Source organism: Petaurus breviceps, unplaced genomic scaffold (assembly GCF_028583685.1).
Source record: "Petaurus breviceps papuanus isolate PSGF00001 unplaced genomic scaffold, PetGlider_PUasm1.0 90064, whole genome shotgun sequence".
In the NCBI taxonomy this organism is placed as follows: Eukaryota; Metazoa; Chordata; class Mammalia; order Diprotodontia; family Petauridae; genus Petaurus; species Petaurus breviceps.
Window position 1 is genome coordinate 63981 of NW_027187173.1, and position 27568 is coordinate 91548.

The 27568-nt window shown below is 34.6% G+C and overlaps 1 protein-coding gene across 13 annotated transcripts in view; it reads left to right on the forward strand.

The window, feature by feature from the left end:
• PLAGL1 (PLAG1 like zinc finger 1) overlaps positions 1-27568 on the forward strand; it is a 144540-nt gene that overhangs the window by 51618 nt on the left and 65354 nt on the right. The window contains exon 3 of one of the 13 annotated variants that reach the window (XM_069107450.1): positions 20604-20686. The exons of the other annotated variants lie outside the window; for them this stretch is intronic. The gene's annotated coding sequence lies outside the window, so the exon portion shown is untranslated. The remainder of the gene's footprint in view (positions 1-20603; positions 20687-27568) is intronic. 13 annotated transcript variants of the gene reach the window in all.

Sequence of the window (27568 nt, forward strand, 5' to 3'; positions counted from 1 at the left end):
TATTCTATTTGTACATATGTCTTATAACTTCTACAAGATTTTTGTAAGTTCTCTGAAGGTTGGAACCTGCCTGATTTATCTTTAACTTTATACCTTCAAGGAGGAGAGATGGGAGGATCAAAAGTCCTCTCCTAAAAGTAGACTGCTTAGATCAGTTAGTTCTGCAGACAATCATAATGGTTACTTTTCCTCAAGAATTTTATGCCTTCTAGATATAGATTCCTATGGAGGCAGTCTTTGAAGGACGGGGAATGCATAAGAGTCTGTTCTCACACCTGATAACTGAGTGCTTGCCTTCTAGTATTCATGGTCTAAGCTCTCTCATCATATCATGGGCACAGGGCCCAGGCTCTTAGGAACCAGGATCTCAGCTGAGGCAGATCTAATTTGGAATTAAAAGGGTTCATTCTTTCATCATCTTCACTTCTCAGAGCACTTGTTGAATAATTGTTTGTTTATGGTTCTATGCTAGGTCCTGTTCAAATCTATTTAGACACATAGTATCCCCACTACCCTCTCTTGGAAATTTATGAACAAAGGTAGATAAGGACACTGACAATGATATTGTTGTTATGTTTTCATAGTTTCAGATACTCAAGTGAAAACAAAAAATTGGTCATTTTTCTGGGGAGTTTTTAAAAGGAGAGAAAATTAATTGAAGAAAGACAGTTTATAAATTTATAAATAAACCCATTGAAAATGAATTTAATAGTCAGGTAAGTAAAGTAGGAGTAATACTTTGCCAGAAATCACTTAATATTACTCCAAAAAATTGGAGAAAATTTCCTAGAAAATGTGAGGTTTCAGATCTGTTTGATTGTAGGGATAAATCTCAAGAACTGAATAGAAGAGGTAGATCATTTCAGACTGTGTGTGTTCTTTGAGAAAATTTGTGCAAATTAGATGATAAGCTAAAAATGGACATGTTCTATGTTATAATAAAGAAGGTAGATTGCCTGATATATGGCAAAACAAGAGTTTTTGTGGAGAGAACTTTGCCTACTAGAGGTGACATGACCCACATACAAATTTTTTGTAGGTGCTTAATGTTCCTCAGTAATATTCTTTGTATGTCTGTGTGATATGTGTTCTCATGTGATATTCCCTTTTGTGTCTGTAATTCTGTTCCCTTTTATTCTATATGCTCTTGAGGATGTCTGGAAGCTAGGTGGCACAGTGAATAGAGTGCTGGGACTGGAATCCGATCTGAGTTCAGATCTGTCCTCATATGCTTACTAGTTGTATGACCCTGGGCAAGTTACCTAACCTTATTTACCTTAGTTTCTTCATTTGTAAAATGAACTGGAGAAGGAAATAGCAAACCACACCAATATATTTGCCAAGAAAATCCCCAAAAAGGGTTTGTGAAGAGGAAGACATGACTGGAAATTACTAAATAACAACTGGAGGAAGTGTAGTTTACTAGGCTGTTGCAGTTTACCCGGAATTTTAGGTACAGAATACAACCAAGGGTTTGGTACTGCCCACCTTGTCCCAAGGTCAGTGACAGCTATATCCTTAACAAAGTTTTATTTTCGTTGTGAGCGTGCCTGTGTGAGAGATCATTGGAGCTTGACAGCATGTTCCTTGAATGAAAATGATGGGATAATTGAGCCAATAGATGACAAAATAAATCAGGTAGTTTTCATAGGTCAGATATTGTTGGAATCCCTGAAGATGAGTCCTGTGGCTCAGTGTTCTCTGATTATGCCTTATAATTTTGTGTATATGCATACCTATTACCTGTTATCTCTTGGATATCAGACAACACAGGCACACAGATTGACACAGGATGCCCCAGTGAGACAGATAATACAAGTCCCCAGGGGGCAATCAGGACAGCAAATAAATTCATAAAAGAGGAAAGAATATACCCAGGCACTCAGCACCACATCCAGGCTGCTCTGCTTTGCCTAAACTTCTCATATATCTGATCCCTTGTTCTATTTTCATATATAATTCTTTGCAACCTGAAGAATATTATGCATAGTTTCCTAAAGAACATACCAGCACTATACCTTCTTTCTACTTAACTGGACTACCACAGGTATCAGGAGAAAGATTGAAGCAGTTAGTTAATTTTTAGTAGCTGTAGCATATTGGAAACCTTTTGAGGCAGACTCCAATGCACTGCGTGTACAAACTGCATACTCCTTCACCTTTGACTACTTGAAATATTTGCTTTATTTTCTCTTGAGTCCTCATTAGAATCTCTTGTTACCTATTTTTGGAGGTGATGACTCTCAGAGTGAATATTGTTTATCAGTTCTTTAATCTTCACCTAGGAAGAAGTACAGCTGAGTTGTTACACACACACACACACACACACACGCACACACATGCACACGTGCGCGCACACACACACACCCTATATATACATGTCCTTCACATAGATCTAGAAAACTCACCAGACCAAGTCTTGATTGAAAAAGCCAGGAAAAAAATCCCAATGAGTTATTTTTCCTAGTTCAGGTTGGCAAAGGGAGACATATAGAGGGGTGTGTATACACAGAGAACAATGTCTAGGTAGGAACAACCATGTAGATCATTCTAATGCAGGGAGAAGTGTTATCTAGGGGAAGAAGTCCCAGATCCAAACAGAGGAGTATGACCTTTTGAACAAGATCAAGTATCAACTGTTACATAACTGACTAACCAGTTCCAGGTCACACCTCTAGAGCAGACTGAGGAAGGGGTCTACACCTACAGGTAGCATTCCAGGATAAGGAGTGGTTGTGGATCCTAGGCTGTGTACTGAGCAAGGAGCCATTTCACAAGCAAACTGTAGTTGTGTTGCACTGATTCCAGCAGAGAAATAGTCTTGGTTTTAGCCACTAGCCCATTTAGAAGGGGCAGGCGTCCCAGACCAAGGGGAGCCTGTAGTTCTGTCACTGTGAATCAGTGGAGCTTTCTGGCTATCTGATGGTGACTGAATCCAAATAGGTTGAGTCCACCGATTTGTTGTGAACACTTAAACCCAGATCAGGAACTTGAAGGCTCAGAACTGGAAGACAAAGATCACACTTAGCCCTGAATCAGGCCTCTTTGGGAATACTGAAAACTTGCAGGTCCTCAACCTAATTTGTCTCTGAGATCCTGGAATAGCATAGTACTCAATATCTTCAAGAGAGCAGTAGAAGGACCCAAGAGGAGACTCAAGTTCAGCTAAGATATTACCTCTAGAAGTACATAAAACCTAGCCTGAAGTCAGGAAATAGGTTGGAAGAATGAGAAAACAAGAAAAGGATCCCATCATTAAAAAGTGATTATGGTGATTGGGATGCTCAGAACTAGAAGAAAAGAATGACTCCAAAACATTTATAAGAAAAGGCTCAAAGTAAAACACAGCTCGGGCACAAGTTCAACTAGATTTCCTAGAAAAACATGAAACAAGAGTTTGAAAAGAAAATTAAGAATTTTTAATCACCATTTTTTGTCTTTATCGATTTGTTTACTTTTAGTTTACAAGATTCAGTTCCACAATCCCTAGAGTTTCAAATTTTCTCCCCCTCCCCTCCCTCCATGGCAGTCTGCAATCAAGTATAGGATGTGCAAATACTTCCACATTAGACATTAGTCAGGTTATAAAGAAGGATTGTAACAGATGGAATGAACAGTGGGAAAGAGGAAACAAAACCGAAAAAGAAAGAGAGCAGGTAATTTGCTTCAATCTGCATTCAGACTTTGTTCTTTCTAGTTCTTTCTCTGCATGTAGACATCTCTCTCCACCACGAGTGTTTTGGAGTTGTATTATAACCCTGAATTGCTCAAAAGAGTCCAGTCTATCAAAGCTAGTCATCACACATACGTTGTGTCTGTAATTGTGTACAGATTTCTCCCGGTTCTGCTCTCCTCACTCAGCATCAGTTGTATAAGTCTCTCCAGGTTGTTATGAAGTCCATCTGCTCCTCATTTCTTATAGCACAATAGTATTCCATTACATTCATATACCACAATTTGTTTAGCCATTCCCCAATTGATGGGCATCCCATTAGAAAATTAAGAATTTTTTAAAAAATAAATTAAATGAGACTGATAGAGGAAAAAAGTAGGAAAAGAAACAAGAACTATGGAAGAAAATCTTGGAAAGGGAATTAATAGCTTGGCATAGGAATTACAAAACCTCATTCAAGCAATAAATTGTCTAAAAAATAGAATTGATTAAATAAGGCAAAGTCAAAACACTGCAAAGAAAAGAGCCCAAAAATATTTCAGGAAATCATAAAAGAAAACTACCCAAATCTCTTAGAACCAAAGGGCAAAGTGGAAATAGTAAGAATCCACTAGTCACATCCTAAAGGAAAACCCAGAATGACCACTACAAGGAACATTATATCCAAAATCCAGAGTTTTTAGGGCAAAGAAAAAAATACTCTTAGCCAAAAAGAAAGGATACAAGGACTGAGGAGCCATAGTTAATATCACACACCATGATCAAGTAGTAGAGAGCTTAGAATGTAGAATTCTAGGAGGCAAAGAATATAGGGTTACAACTAAGAATTACTTATACTACAAAAACTGGGTATTATCTTACAGGTGAGAAAATAGATCTAGAGGATTTCCAAGCATTCTCGATGAAAAGACCAAAGCTGTGTAGGAACTTTGAAGTTCAGACACAGGAGTTAGAGAAACATAAAAAAAAAAAAGTAAATACAAATGGATAACAAGAAAGGATTAAACAAGAATAAACAATTTACAATCTAATATGGGGACATCATATCTGCTGCAAATCTTACCATTTTCAGCGATCATAGAAGGAGGCTAATTAGACAGAAGTCCGAAAAGTGCTTCTGTTATATTATGATGATCTTAAAAGAAGAATGGAAAGGGAAGAGAAGAGGAATACATTAGAAGAGGGGGAGAAAGGAGAGGTGTGGAAAATTATCTCATATAATTGAGTTGGGCATGGAGAAGTTTGTACAAAATGGAGGAAGAGATGTTGGGAGCAGATGATACTTAAACTTTACTCTTACCTGAATTGATCAAAGGAGAAAAGAATGTAAATGCACAGTTTGGTACAGAAATACATTTCACTAAATAGAGAAAGAGGAGGGAAAGGGGAAAACTGAACAGAGGGGAATAAGAGGGAGAGTAGATTAAAGAATGGATTATTACTAAAGAAAACAAACTCTAAGGATGTACAAAAATATTTCTAGTAGCCTTTTTTGTAGTGGCAAATAATTGGAAACTTAGGGGGTGGCATTAATTGGGGAATGTCTGGACAAATTAGGGTATATGGATGTGATGAAATACTATTGCGTTTTAGGAAGTGATGAAGGGGATGATTTCAGAAAGTCTCAGAAGACTTGTATGAATTGTTGCGGAGTGAAGTGAGCAGAACAATGCAGGTGAACAATTTATATACTAGTAGCAACATTGTAAAAACAAACAGCTCTCAAAAGATTTAGGAAGTCTGATCAACACAGGGACCAATTCAGTTCCAGATGTCTTGTAGTGAAACACATTACCCTCTTCCTGAAAGGTGATGAATTTAGAGTGCAACTTCAGAAATATTTTATTTTTGGACATGGTTAAGTGCAGAAATTTGTTTTGCTTAACTACACCTGTTTATAATAGAAGTTTTGTTTTTCTTTCTCATTGAGAGATGGGGAAAGAGAAAGTGGATTTTTGTTTAAAAAAATAAAATTTAACGTAAAAAAGTTTTATCTAGATAAGAAATAACAGTTTTTCTATGTTCTGAGAAACCTTATGAAAATTCTGATATGTGATTGAATAGAATGTAGAAGTATGATTAACTGTGAAATTTTTTCTTACACCCAAAATTCTAGTTTTGTTACAGCTGAGGTAAGAAGGCATAAGAGGATAGTATATGTACTAAATGGTGGAAATGACTTTTAGAGGAGTTTTTCCAAATTTAACAAAAATAGTCCACAAAGTGCCAGAAAAGTAGTCCATCAGCAAGTTCATACTCAGAATCTACAAAGCAATGGGGTTGAACTCAAATAGAAATGGAGGCCATTAAACCATACATAAGGATCCCTGTGAGCTTGCATACTGACTTAGAAAACCACATATTAATATTATCTATGTTTCATTGTGTTTTTATTTTTAAAACTATTTCCCATTACATTTTAATCTGCTTCCTGCCACACTGAGGAATATTGTGGACTGCATGCATTTTTTACACCAGATCTTCCAGAGTTAATTTTTCTGTTAGAACCTTTGCAAAGCAGGAATTATTTCCACACCACCAGGAGGCCTGAGATGAGGACTTTGATGGAAGGAAATACTTTTTCAATAAGAAGAATAGCACTTTCTTAGTTTAAGGCACATTTTGGATTTAAAAGTAATTTTGTTCTAGGAACTGGATAATTCTTTTCTTCCAGGCAAAGGACTTCTAATATTCTTTTGGTAACATTTTAGTAAATATGAATGTTATGTGTAAGTGACCCTGATTTCTTGAAGGTTGTATCAATGAGACAGAAACTCTGGCATTACTATCAAGATGAAGAGATCATCCAATTAATAGATGATAGAGCAAGCATTTTTAAAAAGTACTATGTGCCAGCCACTATGCTTATGCTAAGTTTTGGAGATAGAAGGACAAGAAGACGAGGTGGTCCTTATTCTCAAGAAGCATATATTCTCATAGGGTTAGGTTGATCATAAAGGGGGAGCTAGAGATCAGATGGAGATGGGTTAGGTTGGGAGTGTCATAGCAAGGGCAAGGCAGCTGGTTGGGAACAGAGTAGTCCAGAGAATGAATTGAACTGGTGGGGGTGGGGAGGTAGTAAAGTGATCATGGTGGGGGTGGGGAGGAGTGGATGCCTCAAGAAACAGCATTCCTGGACAGGTATTCAGCAATGATTGAGCAGGCCTGAAGGTAGAGTTATCACTAGATGGGTAAGGCATCTGGTGGGAGATAGAGTAATTTAAAAAGTGAGTGAGTGGGGAGTAAAGATGGAGAGGCTTTGAGTATGGGTGTGTATTTATGGGTTTTATGCCTATAATTTAGAGATCAGCCTGTTAAAGTTAGGAGAGGCTCATCAGCTGGTTGGCTACAGTGATTAACGTTTTTTGGCCATAGCAGTTCTCAAAGTTGTTTACTAAGTCTTAGCAGGGTTTTTAACTAGGTCAGTGGCAATAATGCCTATACTGACTAAATCATGGATCATTGAATTATGCACATTAAATAGTTTAAACTTGAATAGAAAATATAAAATTTATCTTTGATATTACTGTGTAGATATGAAAATGTATTCTAGTATTAGGGTAAAATGTAACCATTCTGAAAATAATAATAAAAATTTTTACTCTTTTGTTGAAGATTGAAAATGTCAATTTATATTTATTGAAATTCTCAAACTAATTTAGTTTAGTAAAGTAACAAATGACAAAAAGAAAGGGCTATCTTTTTTAAATTTTAGGATAATTTCTCCCTTATATTGGTTGAAAAAAATATCAAGAAGTATAACTTATTGTAGGTACTTGTTGGTATATACTTATCATAGGAACACCTCAGTTTCTTTTTGTCTTCAACCTGTGCTGTTGGTTCAGTATGCCCCCAGTGTGATTCTAATCATCATGTGGTAGTGATTAGAAATTTGGCTGTCCTAGGGTATTTGCTTTCTTTGTAGTAAGTCATGTAAGAAAATGAAAGAAGACAATGTAGAGGCCAAGTCTTTCATTAAAAAACAACAACAACAACAAAAAACCAAAACCCAACCCTGTTTGGCTTTACGAATTCTATCAGTATTTCTCACTGAATTTTCTCAAAGTGGAATAATTCTCTGATAGAACCAATTATTTTCTTCTGTGTTGTCAAATAAAATGATCTCTTTCGCTTCCTCTCGGCTAAAATGGATATTCAGATGACAATCCTAAAGGTTGAAAAAAGCTTGTTCAGTACTCTGAAAGAGAACATAGTCCAAGAAAATTCCTTTCACTTGATTTCCCATGAATGGATTTTTACATTAGCTTTGTTCTAGTTAAATTCAGGAGATTAACTGGTAGTCCAGCATTGGTTATACAGTGTTTTCCTTTCTTCAAGCATTCATATATGCAGTGTCATGGGTTTAATAAACATGAAATGAAGTACATAATGAGAATCTTATGTTTAAAAATAAAATCTTTTATAGTGATTTTTGGAAATTTTGTGGAATATAAGATTTTCAAAATGTTCAGATGTATTGAAGTGCAGAAAAGTCACACAGAAAAGATATATAGGATTCAGTTTTCTTCTTCAAGCTCAGAAGAATATATATTCAATTGGATATTGAGAGAAAATAATTCCCTCCTTTACTAATTCTTCTATCTAGGTCAGTATTTGTTAAGAACAACAGTGTATTTCCACATTTTTGCATCTTTACTCTGGATATGTAGTAGAAATCTTAGTCACACCACCATTTAAGACATGTAATGCACATCTTTGGGAAATGATATAGTGGCAGTATTTCTACTTCTTTGTAGTCTTTATGTTGGCTCCCCCTTGGCTAAAGCTATGCATGAATACTTTCGAACTTTACAACAAAGAGATTCTGCTAAAACTCCATAAGAGGCAGCATGGCTTAAATGGAGAGAGCCAACATTGGAGTCAGGAAGACCTAGGTTAAAGTCCTTCCTCTGATGCCTGTTAGATGTACAACTGTAGGTACTCCACCTAGCCTCTCAATGCCTTGGTGAATTCTCTAAGACTATACAGATAAGTTGCTGGTCTGCATTGGTGGATGGAATTTCCGTACTAAGAGTTACTTGCACTGATGAAACCATAGGTTTGGATTTTAAAAAAATTCATAAACTTCATTTAACAATAACAACCTTCAGCAGAATTTTGTTGAAATAGATGTCAGCTAACTTGTTATTTTGTGTTAAATTTTATCCCTGTTTTTATTTATCACTTCTTTGCCCATAGAGATAATTTGATCCTTAAAAAAAACTGATGGGAAATTTTAGTCTTCTTGTATTGGAGTTGTTTTCCAGTAAATGGTTGGGGGTGCTTCTGAGCCAGTACGTGGTAACCAGTAGCATGAATTGAAAGAAGTCTAGTCAGGATTGAGGTGTAGTCTATGAAGAACAGTTATAATATTCTCTTTGTTTTCTATATTCTGTTATATATGTTTTCTTTCCATTGAGTAGGACGTATAGGTTCATCACATAATCAGTGTGGTTTTTTCCCCAAATGATTCCCAGGGGGGGAAAATGTATATTTATATGTGTATGTATGTGTGTGTATATGTATGTATATATGTATACATATGATGTATATTTCAAAAATGTGTGTGTCTATGTAGACACACACACACCTACATATTTCTGGGAACCAAGTTTTTTATTTGAATTTTGAAATGAATTTCAGGGACATATGTTTGATGTATATGTCAAGGAAATAATGTTCTATATCTTGATGGTGAACCACAATTTTAGAAATGTTTGATTCAGTCATCATCTGTTTATTTTGAGAAGTGTTAAAAAATATGGAATCCACATGTGAATTGGTTCCCACAGAAATCTCAGCTTTCTGATCCTGTTAGATGGACGTTTAGAAAATGAATTCTTACCTTTGAGACCTAGTTCCATGAAGGAAAGTAGTCTGACCTGTTCTGAGCAAATTGAAGCAATGAAAAGAAACTGGTCGCATAATGAGAGAAAAATCCCTATTTCAATAACTTTAAAGACTTGATTTTTTAAAAAATTGATAAATGTTTCATTTCTGTTTGGTACTAACTAAAGTAAAAATCAACAACTGAAACTGTGTATTTATGATTTTCAGCTAGGTGATCATCTAAAGAGGAATACACAAATTATAAAAGATCTGTATTATGTGCATGGATTTATGTATTTAACCATCTGAATAGGCTTATGATCTTATTGATGTTGATCACAGTCTGTCCATACCTTTTGTCCTATCACAACTCTTTTTCATGTCTTCTATAGAGATGCTATCACTGCTCTAACAGCCTTCTTCTTGGTCTTTTCTAGATTCTGAGTCCCAAGGCATCCCTCAAACTATCCATTTTTTTAACTTTTACTACTGATATATGAGTAGCCTACTCCTTTCCCAATCATATCTTTCACAATAAGACTCAGTGTGTTGTAACAGTTACAGAGTGGCCTTGGAGTTATCCACACATTGCCTTTATTGCCTATATAGAAAATTCTGTACTCTTTTTAGACACAAGTCTGCCAGAAACAATAATTTAGATTAAATTAATTCTAAACATTTCCACTTAGAGAGCCAAAGGCAGGCAGAGTTACACCATGCCTTTGAAAATTTTGAAAGTACAATATTCTCAAATAATAGAAACAAATTTCCACAGTGAAGATTAAACAAGACTCAGAACATTAACACTTAAAAGTGTCAGCACACCCTAGAATAGTAGTTCTCAGAGTATGATCTGCAGACCCCTGGGGGTCCCCAAGACTGTTTCAGGGGGTCTATGAGGTTAAAACTATTTTTATAATAATATGAAAATATTTCAGTTTCTGATATGGTAAATATGGATTAGATAGAGCCCACACAAAAAGTCTTTGGGCTTCTCATTCATTTTTAAGAGTATAAAGGAAGTTTGACAACTGCTACTCTAGAAATAATTTCCCTAAAACTTTTCAATTAGGTGCAGCTTTAGTACAGTGGATAGAGTACTAGGCCTGGAATCAGGAAGATCTGAATTAAAATTATGCCTCAGACATTTACACAGACATCAGGCCTCAGTAAGTCACTAAAGCCCTTTTTGTCTCAGTTTCTTCAACTGTAAAATGGGGAAAATAAAGCTCTTACCTATCCACTTTCCTCCCCTTTTCCCTCCCCCCCTCCTTATATCTGTATCAGTAAAATGAGAGGGGTGTAGTAAAATGATTTCTAAGATTTTTTTTCCCTTTTAATTCTATATTCTTCAGACTAGGAAAGAAAGAACAAAAATGAATAGTAGAGATTAGAAAACCAAAACAAACGAGATGATTAGGAAATAAATACCATAACGCTCAGATGTCTTGCCCCCACTATCTTCTCATTCACCCCATTGCCCATGAAGAAGTGGTTCTTCTTGCCAAGGCTAATGCTTCTGCACACACCTTTTATTCCTTTTCATCCTGTCTTCTTCACCACATTGCCTTATCTGTTATCTCTAATCTCCTAAACATATTTTTCGTATCTCCTTGTCTACTGGCTGTTTCCCTACTGACTTCAAATATGCTCATGTATTCCCCAGCCTCAAAAAATTCTCACTTGACCTGTCTCTTCCCTCTAGCTATCATCCTATGCTTTCCTTCCTTTTGTTACTAAATTTTCTTTTGGTGAAAGCTGTCTACAATTAGTGTCTCCACTTCCTCTCCTCTCACTGTTTTCTTAACTCTCTGCACCCAGGTTTCTGACCTCATCATTCAACTGAATCTGCTTTTTCAACATACTTATTGGCTTGATTTGACTTGACAATCCTTAGTGAGTTCAAGTTACAAGACCTGACAAACTACATTTCTGAAAGAACTGCTAGGTGTGATTTCTGGGCCTAGAAAGGGGGGTGGTGCTGCTGGGTGAATGGGACTGGAGAAGGGCAAATGCTTTAATTTTCTAAAAAGGAAAGAGGGAGGATTACAAAAACTACACATGAGTGAACTTATATTTCCTTGAAAAACTCTAGATCACATTAAAAGGGATGATCTGTGGGAACTTAGAAGAAAGGAAACCAGTAAATACTAAAAAGCAAGCACAGTGTTATTAAAAACAAGTCATGCCAGATTAACTTCATATTCTTTTTTTGAACAAGATTATTATGTTGGTAGGTCAGGGGAATACTACTAGACATATTTACATTTCAGCAAAACATTTGGCACAATCTTTTGGTGCTATACCTGTGGATCAAATAAAGAAATATGGGATAGATCATAGTACAATTAGATTGATTTTTCTACTGCTTTTTGAGCCCAGTCCAAAGTATAATCAATAAAAATCTGATGACACTCTATAATGGAGTGTGTTAATGATCTGTCCTTGTCCCTACTTATACCATTTTACATTTTTTATCACTGATTTGAATGAAAGCATCAAAGGTAAGCTTTTTATATTTGCAGATTCCATGAAGATGGGAGGAATAGCTGACATGTTAAGAAATCAGAATCTGGATCCCAAAGTTTTCAACACAGCTAAATAAAGGGTCAAATCAAGACTGCATGGGTAGTTTTCTTTAAAAAAAATTTTGGGGGGGCACCTAGGTGGTACAGTGAGTAGAGCACCAGCCCTGGAGTTAGGAGGACCTGAGTTCAAATCCATCCTCAGACACTTAACTGTGTGACCTTGGGCAAGTCACTTAATCCCAATTGCCCTGCCTTCCCCCCTCCAAAAAAGACAAAAAAAAAATTTTTTTTTTGATATCTTTTTTTTCTTTTTATATTATGAGAATTTCTCCCAGTATCTATCCATTCACCCCTACCAGACAGCCATCCTGCTTTGGATGCCAAAAGGAAGAAGAGGGAAAAAAATTTAAAAAGCATATTAAAAACATCTGAAAATATATTCAATGCCACTAGATGAAATGTAAGGAAGAAAGGAATGAGCATTTACTAAGTGCCAGGTACTATGCTGAGTGTTGTATAAGTATTCTCTCATTTGATCCTCACAAAACCCTACAAGGTAGGTGCTATTATTATATCCATTTTACAGTTGAGGAAACTGAAGTAGACGAAGTTTAAGTGACTCTTCTAGTCACAGAGTTATTAAATTTCTGAGGCCAGATTTGATATGATAAAAATAAATGTAAACCTCTAAGCTTGCGTTTAAAAAACATACTTCACAGATAAAGGATGGAAGAGACTATTTCATTAATGCAATACCCGCAGCGGCTGTTTTGAGTATGCAGGTGTATTTCCAGGTTTGAATTGAAAGATATAACAGACTTTCTTCCTTGAAGATGAAACCAAGACATTTATTCAAACACCAGTAAGCCAAATCTATCAATAGTAACAAAGAAGTCTGTTCACATTCCCAACGCAGGGAGCACAGACACCCCAAGTGTTCTTTTTAAGACAAAGTCCATACACTCACCAATGCAGGGAACACCAACATCCCAAGCCTTGTTAGCTGCTCTGCTCTGCCTGCTCTCACTCTGTCTCCCAGCTCTGCCTCACTCCCATTTCCTGCTCCACCTGTTAGGCAAGCTTCTCTCACCACAGGCTCATGTGACTTGGACTTCCATATAACTCAGGCTCATATCAGGTCACATAGGCCTATTAATGGGCAAGAAAGATCTTCCCATTCCATTAACAATACAGAGACATGGTAGACAACAGTTTCTATGAAAGATATCTGGAGGTTTTAGTGAACTTCAGGATCATTGTGAGTTTGACATGGTAGCCAAAAATATTGGTAGTATTGAGTATAGGTAGTATTGAGAGGGACATTCTTCCCACAATGAAGGGATGGTTCTGTTCTCTGCCCTTGTTAGGAGAGATTCAGAACACTGTATTGTATTCCCAGCATCACATTTTAGGAAAGTTATGAACAAGTTAGAATGAGTCCTGTAGAGGGCAGCCAGAAAACTGCAAAACTAAAGAGAAGCCAGACAAGGATCAGATGAAAAACAACAAAACAAAACAAAACACTAGTGGTCGTTTGGAAGACAGAAGATCTAGCAAGGATGTGTAAGTTGTGTTCAGGGGTTTGAAGAGCTGTATTTAAAGGGCTGTGAAGTGGGAGAGGGATTAGATCTTTTACTGCGTCCTCCTAGAAGGAAGAGTTAGGCGTCCAAGGTGGAAATTACAGAGGTAGATTTAAACTTGATGAAAGGAAAAGCTTCCTACCAAAACTATTCAGAAATCCAGTGGGCTGCTTCTGGATGTAGTATAGTCTTCCGAAGACCTTCAAGGAGAGACCAGAGACTACTTCTTAGAGAGCTGTAGAAAGGATTGGAAAGGTGCAGATGGAACCGTGAAGTCTCCTGTTGCTGTTAGAGTGTTTTGTTTTTGTTTGTTTTACTGGAGGAGCAGGAGAAAAGCAGTTGTGCAGTACTGTGTGGTATGACTAGTTCCCCAAATTTTAAGGCTCTGTACTTTGATTTTCTTTTGTGTTATTGGGTAATAAAAAGTTCTTTTGAGCCATTATACATACTTCACATTCTGGGCTAAGAACATCTGTTTCTATACAGTGATTTCCAGTAAGAGTTAAAATTAATGGGAAAGTGTTAGCAGCAGAAAGTTTGAATCACACATACATCCTGTTGGACTTTACAGGCAGGCACAAAACAGCTTTGTGGCATGTGGTATGAGTGACATTAACACCCTGGGAAATAGCCACTGGTCTCCTCTCCCGGGGAGGGAAACGATTTGTCAGGTGAGATGAAAAGAATACTGATTACCACTGTATCTCTATTGGGGACAGTAAGCTGTGTGATTTTGGTAGCTATTTACAAAGCTGCATTGCCATTATCTCCATTTGGTGAATTGGGCTGGCTGTATTGTGTTGCAGGTCTTGTGCAATAATTTTTCTTGATCTAGTGCTTTAAATATAAACTTTATAGCTTTAACAACTAATCCATTACTTGAATTCCAAGAAGCAAGTCTAAACTGTCAGAAATGGAGATAGTGAACAACTCACTCTGAGAAAACTTAACCCTCAACTCCCTGTGCCACTAAATAAATGTCAGCTATCTGATAAGCTTAAGTAGAAAAGATTCACTGTCAATTTCTAAAAAATAAAGGCTAAGCCAAACAGCATATCAGAATGAAGAATAAATTAGAGCAAAGAATAAATATATCTGTAAATGTTTGTTTTTCCAGATTCCGTTTTAGAAGTACTTAAAAGACTTAATATCTATTTGAATAGAAAATTTCATTAAGAGATATTGACCAATGGCCAATTAAATGTTTTCAAAAACTTGAAAAAAATACCCTAGTATTTTTGTGGCCTGTACAGTGTTGCTGTTACATCCATATGTGGTCAGGTTGCTTTGTGAATCTTGAGTAAGCCACAGTTTTATAAGAACTGTATAAGTTAGTATGACTCACCATAGACTTTCTAAATGCTTAGCTTTAGAGTTTTAAATAGCTGAACATTGTGGGGTTTTTAATCACTTTATCAATCATAAGTATTGTTTAGTTTAACACTTATTGAAAAGTTCCCTGCTGGAGTAAATTTAGAACATGTATTATTCGAAGAAAAAAAGTTTAAATTTTCTCCATTTCGTAGGTGGACTCAGTGTGTTCTTTCTTAATGTCATTTGTCTAATAATAGATACTTAAAGTAGTATTGAAAACACAATACTTTATCTGAAGTACAATAGGTTGGAGATAATAAGTGTGCATATTTAAAAATCTCTTATTACTAGAAACTCAGAATCATAAAATTTGAAAGGAACCTTAAAAGTCATCAAGTTCAGGGATCCCTTTTGTAACATCCATGCCAAATGGTTATCCATTCTCTGTTTGAACATTTGGTACTATTGCCTTCCTTTATCTGGACACTACTTAGATTAATCTACCTGAAAATCAAATTATCCTTCTAAAGTCATGTCATATGGTCTAGCTTATATAGAACTTGTGGACCATGTAAGTCCTTGGGATTTTCCCCTTATGAATTCTTTTTATGATTCTGGGTCCCTACCCATAGAATTTCAAAAATTGGAAGTTTACTTTAAGATCCTTTTTTTCTAACTTGTCCCTGATCAGTCTCCAACAAGAGGCTGATCATCCAGCCTCTGCCTGAAGGTTTCCAATGAGGGATTACTTATTCCTGCCCTTGGTAGCACATTCTTACTTCTAGACATCTTTAATTGTTAGGAAAATTTTCATTATTGTTAATTTGCTTCTCTGTACCTTTTTCTTGTTGCTTCTAGTTTTAATTTTGGAGGTCAAGTAAGACAAATCTAATCCTCTTTCACACGATACCCTTTCAGATAATTGAATACAAAAAACATAACCTACTTCCCTCCAGTCCTCTCTTCTAGTCATATTCTGGATATACTTAGCTATATATGAGTGTAGATATCTATCTTTATCTATAACTACATGTTTCTGTAGATCATTATAGATCTATGGATATGTATACATGTATATGTAGGATAGAAATGTGTATGTATCATAGATCCATTGATATCTATAGATTTATAAATCTGTATGTCTATAGATCTATATGTAGATCTGTTGGTATATATAACTGTATATGTGTGTATACATCTATATATGCCTGCAGATATATATATATATAGAGAGAGAAACATATAGATGCACATATATATTTACAGTTATATTTCTCTATCATCTTTTTTTACTGGATATTATGACTGTCAATTCAGGCTATGATAAAGTTTTTTGGCTATCATAGTATATATTTGACTAATACTTAGCCTTTTGTCCATTAAAACCTCCAGAGTATTTTCAGATGAACCTAGATACCTAGCCACTTTTTCTTTATATTGTGCTCGTGAAGGCACAGTGGACATAGATCACTGAACCTGGAGGCAAGAAGATCAGGGTTCAAACCTAGCCTCAGATACTTACTAGCTATGTGAATCCTGGGCAAGTCATTTAATTTTTGCTTGCCTTAGTTTCTTTATCTGTAAAATGAATATAATATTAGCACTTACCTTAAAGGGTTATTGTGAATTATTTATAAAGTGCCTGCAAACATAGAAATTATTATTCCTATTATCGTTACTATTTTTTTGTCAAATTGTCTTATTAAATTAAAGTGTAAGACTGTATATTTTTTCCTTTTATATTTCATTTTATTAGTTGAGGAAGCACAGCGTAGTGGATAAAGAGCCAACCTTTGAAGTCAGAAGACCTGGGTTCAAGTTTACTTTTGACATGTACTGGCTGTGCAACCTTGGGCAAGAGATTTATCTTCTCAGTGCTCTATACATTTTTCTAAGACTGCAAGCAAAACTATATAAATTTTAGCTATTATTAATTATTGTTGTCTGTAATCTTTTTCCTAATATTGTATTTTAAAATTTGCATTGATATTCAATAGAAATATTGGTCTGTAGTTGTTTTTGTCTTATCTTTCTCTGGTTTAGGTATGGAAATTATATTTGCATCATAGGTTGAATTTTGCAGGCTCCCATCTTCCTATTTTTATAGGTTATATAACAGCAGAATTCATTTGGTTTGAATGATTGGGATAGATAATTTATAAATTCATCTAATCTTGGACTTTTTCTTTTGTAAGTTAATTTGCCTTGTTAATTTCTCTTCATGGGATTGGGTTGTTTCCTATTTTGTATTTTTTAATTTGTGTATTTTATATTTTGTATACATTCATTTCAATTAAATTGTCAGTTCTGTAAACATATAATAAGGCAAAGTAGCTTCTAATAATTTTATTTAGTCTTAATTTTTTTGTGATTTTTCCTTTTTATTTTTGATATTGGTAATTTGGTTTTCCTCTTTCCTTTTTTAAGTCACATTAGCAAATGCTTTATCTTTATTCTTTTTTTAAAAAGTTAAATCCTAGTTTTGTTTATCAATTCAGTAACTTTTGCTTTCAATTTTTTCATCTCTTCTCTGATTTTGTCATTTTCTATTTTGGTACTTAGTAGTGACATTTTGATTTGTTAATTTTTCTAATTTTTTAGTTATATGATCAAGGCTATTGATTTTAGATCACTGCTATTGAGGAAACAAAAAGGAATAAAGTTAATAGGATAAGATGGAAGGAAATAAACAATTAACAATCCTAGCTAAGCTTAAATTGATGAAGTTACCGATAAAGTGGAGGAGGGTAAAAGAATGGGTTAGAATTCAGTGGTGTGTTGATTGTAAGAGACACACTTAAAACATTGAGATTTACATAGAATTGAAATGAAAGACTGGAACAAAATCCATTATATTTCAGATGGACTCAAAAAAGCAGGTGAGCAGTCATGATTTAGAAAAGGTTATAGTAAAAATACACTTGATTAAAAGAGAAACAGGGAAACTACATTATGCATAAAAAGCACATTATGCTTAAAATCACTGTTAATGATGAATTATAAGCAAATTATCATGTTGTCAGTGAATAGGGCATGTTTTATCTTCTTTGTCCCTATCTTTACACATTTAATTTCTTTCTCTTGTCTTACTGCTGTTGTTAGGACTTTTAGAACCATCATATAATAGTGGGGAGAATGGGCACCCTTGTTTTATTCTTGAATTTGTTGGAAAAGATTTTAGTGTATTCCCATTGCATATGTCTCTTGCTCTTGAGTATAGATAGATAATTATTATGATATTAAAAAAGATCTTTCTGTGCCTATACTATTTAGGGTTTTTTTTTTCCTTTAAGAGCATAAATGAGTGTTATATTTTATAAAGGCTTTTTCTGTGTCCCTTGAAATAATCATATTGTTTTAGGTATTTTTAAATTTTTAATATGATTAATATTGATTATTTTCCTATTGTTGAATCATCTGTTATAAATCCAGCTTGGCTATGATAAATGATTTCTTTAATGAATTGTTAAAGTTTGTTTGACAAGGTTTTATTTTAAAATATTTAATTTTGATATTCATTACTGATATTTGTTTATAATTCTCTTCCTGTGATTTATCCTTCCCTGTCTTAGAACTATAGATGTTTTTTAGAACCATATTTGTCATACAAGAGGAATCTAACAGGGTACTTTCTCAAATTTTGAGATTAATTTGTGCAGTATTATTATTTTAAAATTTGATCATATTTCTCATGAATTCACCAGGAATTATTTTTCTTTCATAGTTTCTTTATAAGGGGCAGCTAGGTGGCATAGTGAATAGAGCACCAGCCCTGGAGTCAGGAGGACCTGAGTTCAAATCCAGCCTCAGACACTTAACAGTTACTAGCCATGTGACCTTGGGCAAGTCACTTAACCCCAATTGCCCTGCCTTCCCCCCTCCAAAAAAAAAAAAGCAAAAGCATAGTTTCTTTATAGTAAGTTCTATTTAATTTTTTAAAGATTGGATTATTTAAGATCTCTTGGATTTTCTCCTAGTTTGAATATTTTATAGTTTTGAAGGTGTTCTCTATTTCTCTTGTGTTCTCAGTTTTGTTAGCACATGACTATATATAGTGGGTTCTAATAATTATTTTAATTTCTGGTTTTGTTGTGATGTCATCTTGTTCATTTACTATTTTGGTGATAAAGTTTTCTTTCCATGGGTTTATCAATTTTGTTAGTCTTTTCAAATAATTAGCTTTACTTTTTGCTCATCATTTTATGCTTTGTTTCCAGTTTACCGTTTTCTCTAATTTTTAATACCTCTTCTGTATGTATCTTGGATTTATGTATTTGTTGGCTTTCTAATTTTAAGTGTCTATTCAAATAATTAATTCTCTCTTTTATTTTGTTAATATAGTTTCAGAGGGCTTGACTTTTCCCATGAGGGCTTTTTGGTAGGTTATTTTATCATCGCTTTTTTTGACATAATTATTAAGTATTTCTCTGATTTTTTTCTTTGATCCTCTTATTATTTAGAATTTCATTTTAAAATCTTTGTTTGGGTTTGTGTCTCTTGTATTTGCTTCAGGAATTGATTACTATATATTTTTTGCATTATAGTCTGAAAGGATGTTTACTATTTTAACTTTTTTTACATTTATCTGCAATGTCCCAGTGCTAATCAGTTTTTATAAAGGTTCAGTGTGGTGCCGAGGGATCTCTTACCTATCTCTATCTCTGTCCTTTAGTAGTCCCATTTAGAAGATGTCATAAGTCTTTTAGCTCTAATTTCTTGAAAACTTTGTTCTATTCTATATTTCCTTTTTTATTTATCCTTCCTTTAAACATATCCAAAACTGAAAGAGGAATATTGAAATCTCTCGACACTATTGTATTACTATCTATGTTTTGTAATTCATTTACTTTTTTCTTTATGAATTGAGATGCTAAAGCCTTAATACCATATAAGTTTAATACTGATATTGGTTTGTTGTCTTTGATTCCTTTCAGCATGATGTTATTTACTTATTGATCTGTTTTTGTTTGATGAGAAGTTTGTTTTTGCTTTATCTGAGATTGTCTTTGCAAGTTCTGCTTTTTTTTTGCATTTATTTGAAATGTAATTTTTTTCTAGTCCCTCATTTTAATTCTTTGTATATCTTTATTATTTTAGGTGTGTTTCTTGTAATTAACAGTTTGAGGGGTTTTGTTTTATATAATCTGTCACTGTTTTTCATTTTATTGGATTGTTTAATCCATTCACATTTAAAATTATGAAAGGGAATTTTTTTCCTCCTTTTCCACTGACATACTTTACCTCTTCAGTTATTTTAGCTTAATCTACTAAGGCAGCCTATTACTATTTGGCTCTCTTTGCTTTGTCATCAAGCTCCTTCCTCCTGATTTGTTTCCCTAGTTTTAGAGTTTTGCTTATTATTTCCTTTTTATCTAATTATTTAGGTCTTCTCTTTATTCCCCTCTCAGCTAAGTAGTTAAATAAAATCCTCCTTTTCCTCCCCAAGTTCTTTTATCAGTTTTAAAATTTTTATTTTCTCTGCCTTTTTCTGAAAAGGACTGGTTTGTCTCATTCTTCTCATTATTTACCTGCACTTTATGTTTATTCTAGACTTTTATTCTTGGATTCATGGCCTTTATACTTCTTTAGTCCTTTTTAAATTTCTTTTGGAATTAAAGCTTCTAAGGTACCTATTTTGGGTATCTTTTTCTAAATACTTTTTATGTTATTGTCTTGCAGATAGATGTTGCCTTCTTTTTCTGTTGTGCCTCACTCTTAGAAATACAAGTTCCTTCAGGTGCTAGAAAGGGTATCATTCTATGGTAAGAATTTTCCTGTATCTCTGATTGTGTAGTTAATTATTAACCTTTGCCGTCCCCATTTTTTTTTAACCCATTTACCATGCCACCTCTTCCCTATGTCCAAGCCTGTCTTCGGGATGTCAGTTCCCCATCCCCACCCAGGGGTTCTGATTACCCTTCTCCTGGGGTAGGATGACTGATCTATCTAAGAAGTAAATCCCCATAGATTATGCCCATTGTAAAGTTCCAATCTCCCTTTATAGATTGTCTCATTTCCCTCATAGGACTGTTTTTCAGTGGTACCCCCTCTCACAACTGAAGCAATATTTCCTTCTTTCCTCCCTCCTTTTGCATCTTTTCTTATTTTCCTATGAGCTCTTTTCCTCCCTAGAGATGATTGGAGATATTTTTCCTTTATTGTTAATCTTTCGTTTTGTTAGAGTACGTCATAACTCTTTTATCTTCTTCCTCCTGTCTCCCCTTTTATGCATCTTCCCTTTTTGTAGTTTTGTCCCACAAAAATATTAATTTACTTTTAGGTGGGGTGTTAGGATTGGTTCATGAATTTTTGGGCCTTTTTCTCTTACAGCATTTCTGTTTGTCTTCTCTAATTCTTTTCTTCTTATGGACTTTTAGAAAGAAATCTCAATGCTATCTCTTGTTATGTTATTGTTGTCCTAGGTTGCTGTATTTGATAAAATTTTTTATATTTCTTTTGTCTGAGGTGTTTGAGAATAAAATAATTTCTTCAAGTCTAGTTTTCTTCCTAGAAATGCTATGAGTATCTCTTTTTTTATTAAACATTCATCTTTTCTCATTAATGGTTAGGCTCAGATTTGCAGGGTATGTAACCTTTGCTCTTTTGAATGAATACAGTATTTCATTCTTTTCTGTGGTTTCTGGAAGGTGTCAAGTAGTATTGTGCAAATCCAAAGATTTGCTTTCCTTTGTATTTGAAGGTTTTTCTTCTGGTCACTTATAAAGAATTTGCCATTTGTCTTTGCAGTTGTTAAATTTAATTGCTATATCCTAGAGTTTTCAGCATAGGTTTTTTTTCTTTTCTTTTCTGGAGACAATGTGTGTTATTATTTCAGTTGGCACTTTACATTCTGTGTTCAGAATATCTGAGTAGTTTTTTTGTATTATTTTTTCCATCGTGTTATTCAGATTTTTTGGCTCGTCATATCCTGCTTCTGGGATACCTGTAAACCTTAAGTTGTCTTTATGCATTGTATCTTTGAGATTAATGTGTTTCTCATATGGATTTCATGTTTTGTTTTAACATTATTGCTTTTTTTCTTCTTTTCTTCCTGATTTTTCTTTACTTCTCTGTATTTGCATTCCAAATGCGTTATTCTCTTTTATTTCTTTGGTGACACTTGCCAACATGTGTTGAAATTTTTCTATTCTAGCAATTTTTCCTGCTGTGCAGGCCATAAATTATGTTTTTAGAATTCTCATTTCTCTTTTAAATCATTCAGTAATATGTGGCTAATGTTTCATTCTCTCCTGAGAGCCCTCATGTTAACACCTCTGCCTCTTCAAGTGTTAATTCATTTTCCTTTTTCTGACAGTAATTCTTAATAAATTACTGAACTCTTTCATGTGATCTGGAGACTCTATTCTCTTCTGTTATTAATATATTTCCTGGTAGTTTATCTATTTGTGCTAAAAAATTCTGATTTTTTTTTCCTCCTAATTTGGTAACAGTCTTTTTTCCCCTTTATTTTTCACTATTGTTTCACTTTTTGACTCCTTCCTTTTTGATAGTGGTTTCCCTAGGGTTGCACCTCAAAAAAATTTTAAGCCTCCCACATCGGGCAGTTTACATTCACCAACCTCATTATCTACCACAAGTGGCTCCTAGGGGCATGAAACTGACCCCAACTGAATGCTGGGCTCTTTAGGTTTAGTAAAATGCCACATAGCCACACACTTATGGTTGTAGTTCCCTCTATTCTCAGTTCTCTAGCTGAGCTCTGTTGTAGCACAGAATGCTGTCATACTACTGTCCCCACTAGGAACCACTTTTGCCTTTTAGTTTTCCATGGCACTGGGAGAAGGGAGGATGAGAAGTGTTGAGTTCTGTTGTAAGCCCTTGGATTTGTCTTGTAAAGCCTTGATGGAGTGTAATGGGTTGTGGGGAGTGGGTGCTGAGTAAGCATATTAGGGATTATGGATTAACCTTTTTTGATCTTGGTTCATTAAGATTTTACCTTGTTAGTTCTTGGTGTCTTATACTGTGGATACAGCTGGAGTTGTTTTATCTCTTGCACATAAATCCAGTTTTGTAGAGGTTTGAGGGGTCACGATGATTCGAAAAAGTATCTGGTCCTCCATCTCATTAGTCATTTGACCCAGAAGTCCTTAGCAATGAATTAATATCAATTACTATCAAATAGTAATTTAATTTAATTACAAAATTAATTATAAAAATGTAATCAACAGATTTATTAATATCAGTTCTTATCAATGAATTAATGTTATTACTTAACATATGCACTCAATGGCATAGCATCTAAATACTTTAAGGAAAAGTGAATTGATTTGTAGGGGGAAATAGATAGTAAAAATATAATCATTGGGGACTTAAGTATACTCATTTTAGACCTAGACAAATCTAACAACAAATTTAACAAAAACAAGCTAAGGACATGATTAAAATTTTAGAAAAGTAAAGTATGACAAGAGATTTGGTCTTGTGGTTGAGTAGTTTAACTTGTTGCTTGAATACTGACAGTCCTATACCATTATCTAGTCATATTTGTACATTCATAAACTATTACTTTATTAGTAATTTCACCATCAACTAGCATTTAACAATGGCATATTATTCTCAGGATATGATGTTAGTCACTTTCTTAATTACCTTACATATTTACTTGCTCATGTAGGAGCCAGAAAAATTTCTTTGCAGAAATTTTTTTTTTTAAAGCAATCAGGGTTAAGTAACTTGCTCAAGGTTACACAGCCAGTTATTTCTGGGTGTGGTGCTGAGTATCTGAGCCCAGATTTGATCCCCAGGTCATCCCGACACTGGAGCCAGTGCTCTTACTTGCTGAGCCACCTGGCTGCCCCTGAAATTTTTTGACTTAATACTTCTTTATGTTAACTTTCCTTCTTATAGTAGAACCTGTAGTCCTCTCCTCAGAATGCGTTTGCATGTCAAGAACAGGAAGGCCATTCTTTGTTCCAGTGACCCTTCCAACTTGGACAGCTTAAATTTTCTAATAATATAGCAGTATGGCTTCTTCTTTCTCACATCACAAGTCCCAGGAATGATGGGTACATCCCTTCCCTTACAAAATGAGATTACCTCAATAACAAGGACACTATGTTTCTCAGTAATAATAACTTGTACGTCAGTATAGGTGTTTTGTGTATCACTATGTAGCCTATCAACTACATTTTAAAAGAATGCTTTTGTTGTCAATGAGTTACTCCGTGATTGAGCAACACGGGTCTTGCAGTTCTTACTAATGACATTTTATCTCCTGACTCTATGACATTTCACTGGCTGTCACCCATTTCTGGAATGCTTTCTTCTCACTTCTGCTTCCAGGCTATCCTGGTCCCTTCAAGTTTCAGCTCAAAGCCCACCTCCTGCAGGTAGCTTTTCCTGGTCCATCCCTCAGACATCCTTCTACTCCTTACTCCTCCCTTCTGCTAGTGCCTTCTGTCTGATATTACCATATACATATACATACACACACACTCACACACACATATACACACATATATGTATATGAAATCTACAATATAGTTAGTTTTGTGTTGTTCTCTCCATTAGATTGTAAACACTTCGAGTGCAAGGACTGTTTTTGCCCTTTTTTGTACTCCATTGCTTAGCAAATTGCCTGGCACATAGTAAACAATAAGGGCTTATTGTCTGACTGAGATTAAGTAATTTAATGGCCAGAAGCAAAAAGGATACATCCTCCTCACAGGAGAGGGGTCTGTCTCCAGTATTTTCTATTTTAGTTTCCTTTCTCAGTTTTGGTGTTCTCTGTGACAATATCTTGACTCAGTAAGTCTCCTTCAAATCATAGAGATTTGAGATAATGGAATTTTAAAGCTGCTAGGGGCCTTTGAGGTCATCTAGTTCAATTCCCTCATTAAATAGATAAAGAAACTTAGACTCAGGGAGGTTAAGTGACTTGCCTAGGATCACATAGTTAAGGTTTGAGGTGGGATTCAGACTCTGGGTTTCTGACTTCATATCTAGTCCCTTAATCTACTGTACTGTATTGCCTCTCGAGGTGAAAATATTTATCTAAGATCACACAGCCCAGTGATAGCAGAGTTTCACAGACCTAAAATTCAATCTCATTTAGTTTTATTAGAGAGAAGTATATATTATCTCTTTATCAAGTGTTTTAAAACTGTTCTTATTTTCATAATTGAATGATAACTTCATATTTAAACTAATTTAAGACATTGGTGACACTAATATTCATAGTATACTGGAATCTCATACTAACATTTTTCACTTCAGATTAAGATTTGTTATAAGGTAAATTCATTTTGGATCTCTTCACTAGTTCACAATCTTATCAATGTGAGTCTTCCCTCCAATATTGAAGATCCCAATCCATCTATGCCTTTTGCTTAGATAAATTTTCGTAGGGCCATTTACTCAACGTGCTAGAGGCTTTCCATGATGCTTTTTTGCATTACATAGGTAACTAGTGTAACACTCAAATTGTCAGTCTTTTATTCCTCACTCTTGCTACATGATTGCACTACCTTTTTCCCCCCTATCATAAATCTTCTGGATAATGCGCTTTACAATATTTCTTCATACAATTCATTGTTGGTCATATGCTATAGCTTACTTAGGTTTGTCTTATATTGCTCCACAATTTTGATTTCTCACTAATTATTTTTTACACCATTCATAGACATCTAACATCACTAGATGAAAACCAGGTAGGTTTTTATGTTGTCTATAACACAGGAGTCACTGAAGATAACTGTTCAACTTCCCAAATTCCAGGCTGCTTTTGTCACTGTCATTAATTCCAGGTTGAGTCCTTGTGGTCCACCTGCATTTTCTGCTCAAGCTAATTGCATTGATGTTCAGATTCATTTGGCCTTCCAAATTCAGTAGCATGTCATAATCTAGACTAGATAATAGGCATTCTTGATCTGCTTAGTCTTTTCTTTGTGCACTGTCGGTCTCAACTGTTTTGAATTAGTGTAGATCACTTTTAAGAGGTCAAAGTTAGAACTTGGTGAAATTAGCATAACACCAACACCAATAGAAGCATCTGGTGGATCTAAGGAATCTCTCTTTGATTTGGACTCTGCACTGGAAATATTTTATGATAGTGCAAACATATTTGGTGAGTATACCTCTATTTGTTATTGCTCAACAGGATTATAAACAGGATTTTCTCTATTATTGGCTCTATTAGAACCTTTTGTTTAATCTTAATATATACAATACATTTTTGAAGAAGAATCAGTAAGGCTATATTTTGTGCTATAGGTATAGCACAGAAAGCATTTTTTTTTTAATGGAGGTATTTTGGTTTCATCTCTTATCTTTGGATTTCTCCACTACATTGAGAAAAAAAATATAAACCAATTTCTTTAAAAAAGAAAAAAAAAGACATGTTGCATACCACATTCTCACATATAACATAGTTATTACAAAAAATAACCTTGTTCATTTTAAACTACACATGTCTGTAATTCTAATGTACGCATGTAAAAACATTTTTTTTTTTAAATCAACAAATAATAAACATAATGGGATCTTATATTCTCTGCACCTTTCTTCATTCAGTTGTGAGAGAGTAAAGATATGGTCTATTATAGAATATTGCTTGCAAAAACCTACTGATTCCCATCTTATATTTTCATTAAGAGTAACCTCAGAAAATGTTTAAATCATTTTCAAGATTTCATTGGGATGAGAAGGCAGATTTATGGCTTGATGATTACTGATGTCATCTTGATCATATTTTTTTTGCAATAATAATAATGTGATTTCCCCCTCTAATTGTTTCACATACCTTAAAAATTGATATTCATAAGTCTTTTCAAAACTGTATCACTTCCAACTTGAGTTTTCTTCTTACATCTACCAGGTCTGATCCAGTTATTTTTCCTCTCTCTGGCTGGCATCTTTAGTGCCATTTCCATATCTTTATTTGAGCAACAGGAGTCTGAGATGTTAGAGTCCAAGTGTACATGCATGTTCCAGTGTCATCAATGAAGAAGAGAATTTGTTATAGAAATGATAGTTCTGTTTATTTTCTCATTCTTGTAACTGTTTTTTTTTTTAAATGGTCTTGGAAAGAGCTAGCTTAATTGGGCATTGCATGAAGGTTTCTGCAGACTTGTTTTCCTACTGTTTCTCACTGTTTTATGAGGTGATACTGCTCATAAGCTTCCACCATCCTCCGTAAGGTTTTACAAATGAATTTATGTTCAAACGTGTCACACTAGGTTGTCATGTGTCTCTACTTGGCAAAGAACCTCTGGATGGCTGATGTAGTTTCTGGGCTATTTTAGCCACTTTATTTTGGCAGTTTCTTTAAAATATCACTTAAATTTCCCTAAGAAAGAATGATAGTCATGGAAGTACCTTTTCCACTTTCTTTTTCTCATGTCTCACTCCTTTGGTCTGTATCCTTCAAGTTAGAGTTGATTTTTATTTCTTCAATGACAGGTTGATTGTCTGCAGATCATTCTGAAAGATGATTTGCACATTGGCAGCCAATTGTTTTCTAGCTATTAATCTTTAATCATTTTCATTTTTATGTGATTTTTTTTTATGCTTACTGTAGCCAGGGCCTTCAGACTCTTCTTGAAGAAATAGTTCTTGATATATGGGTGTGAAAATTTCTGTACTTACCAAGCCATTGCTTTCTCTTTCATTTCTAAACCCTAAAC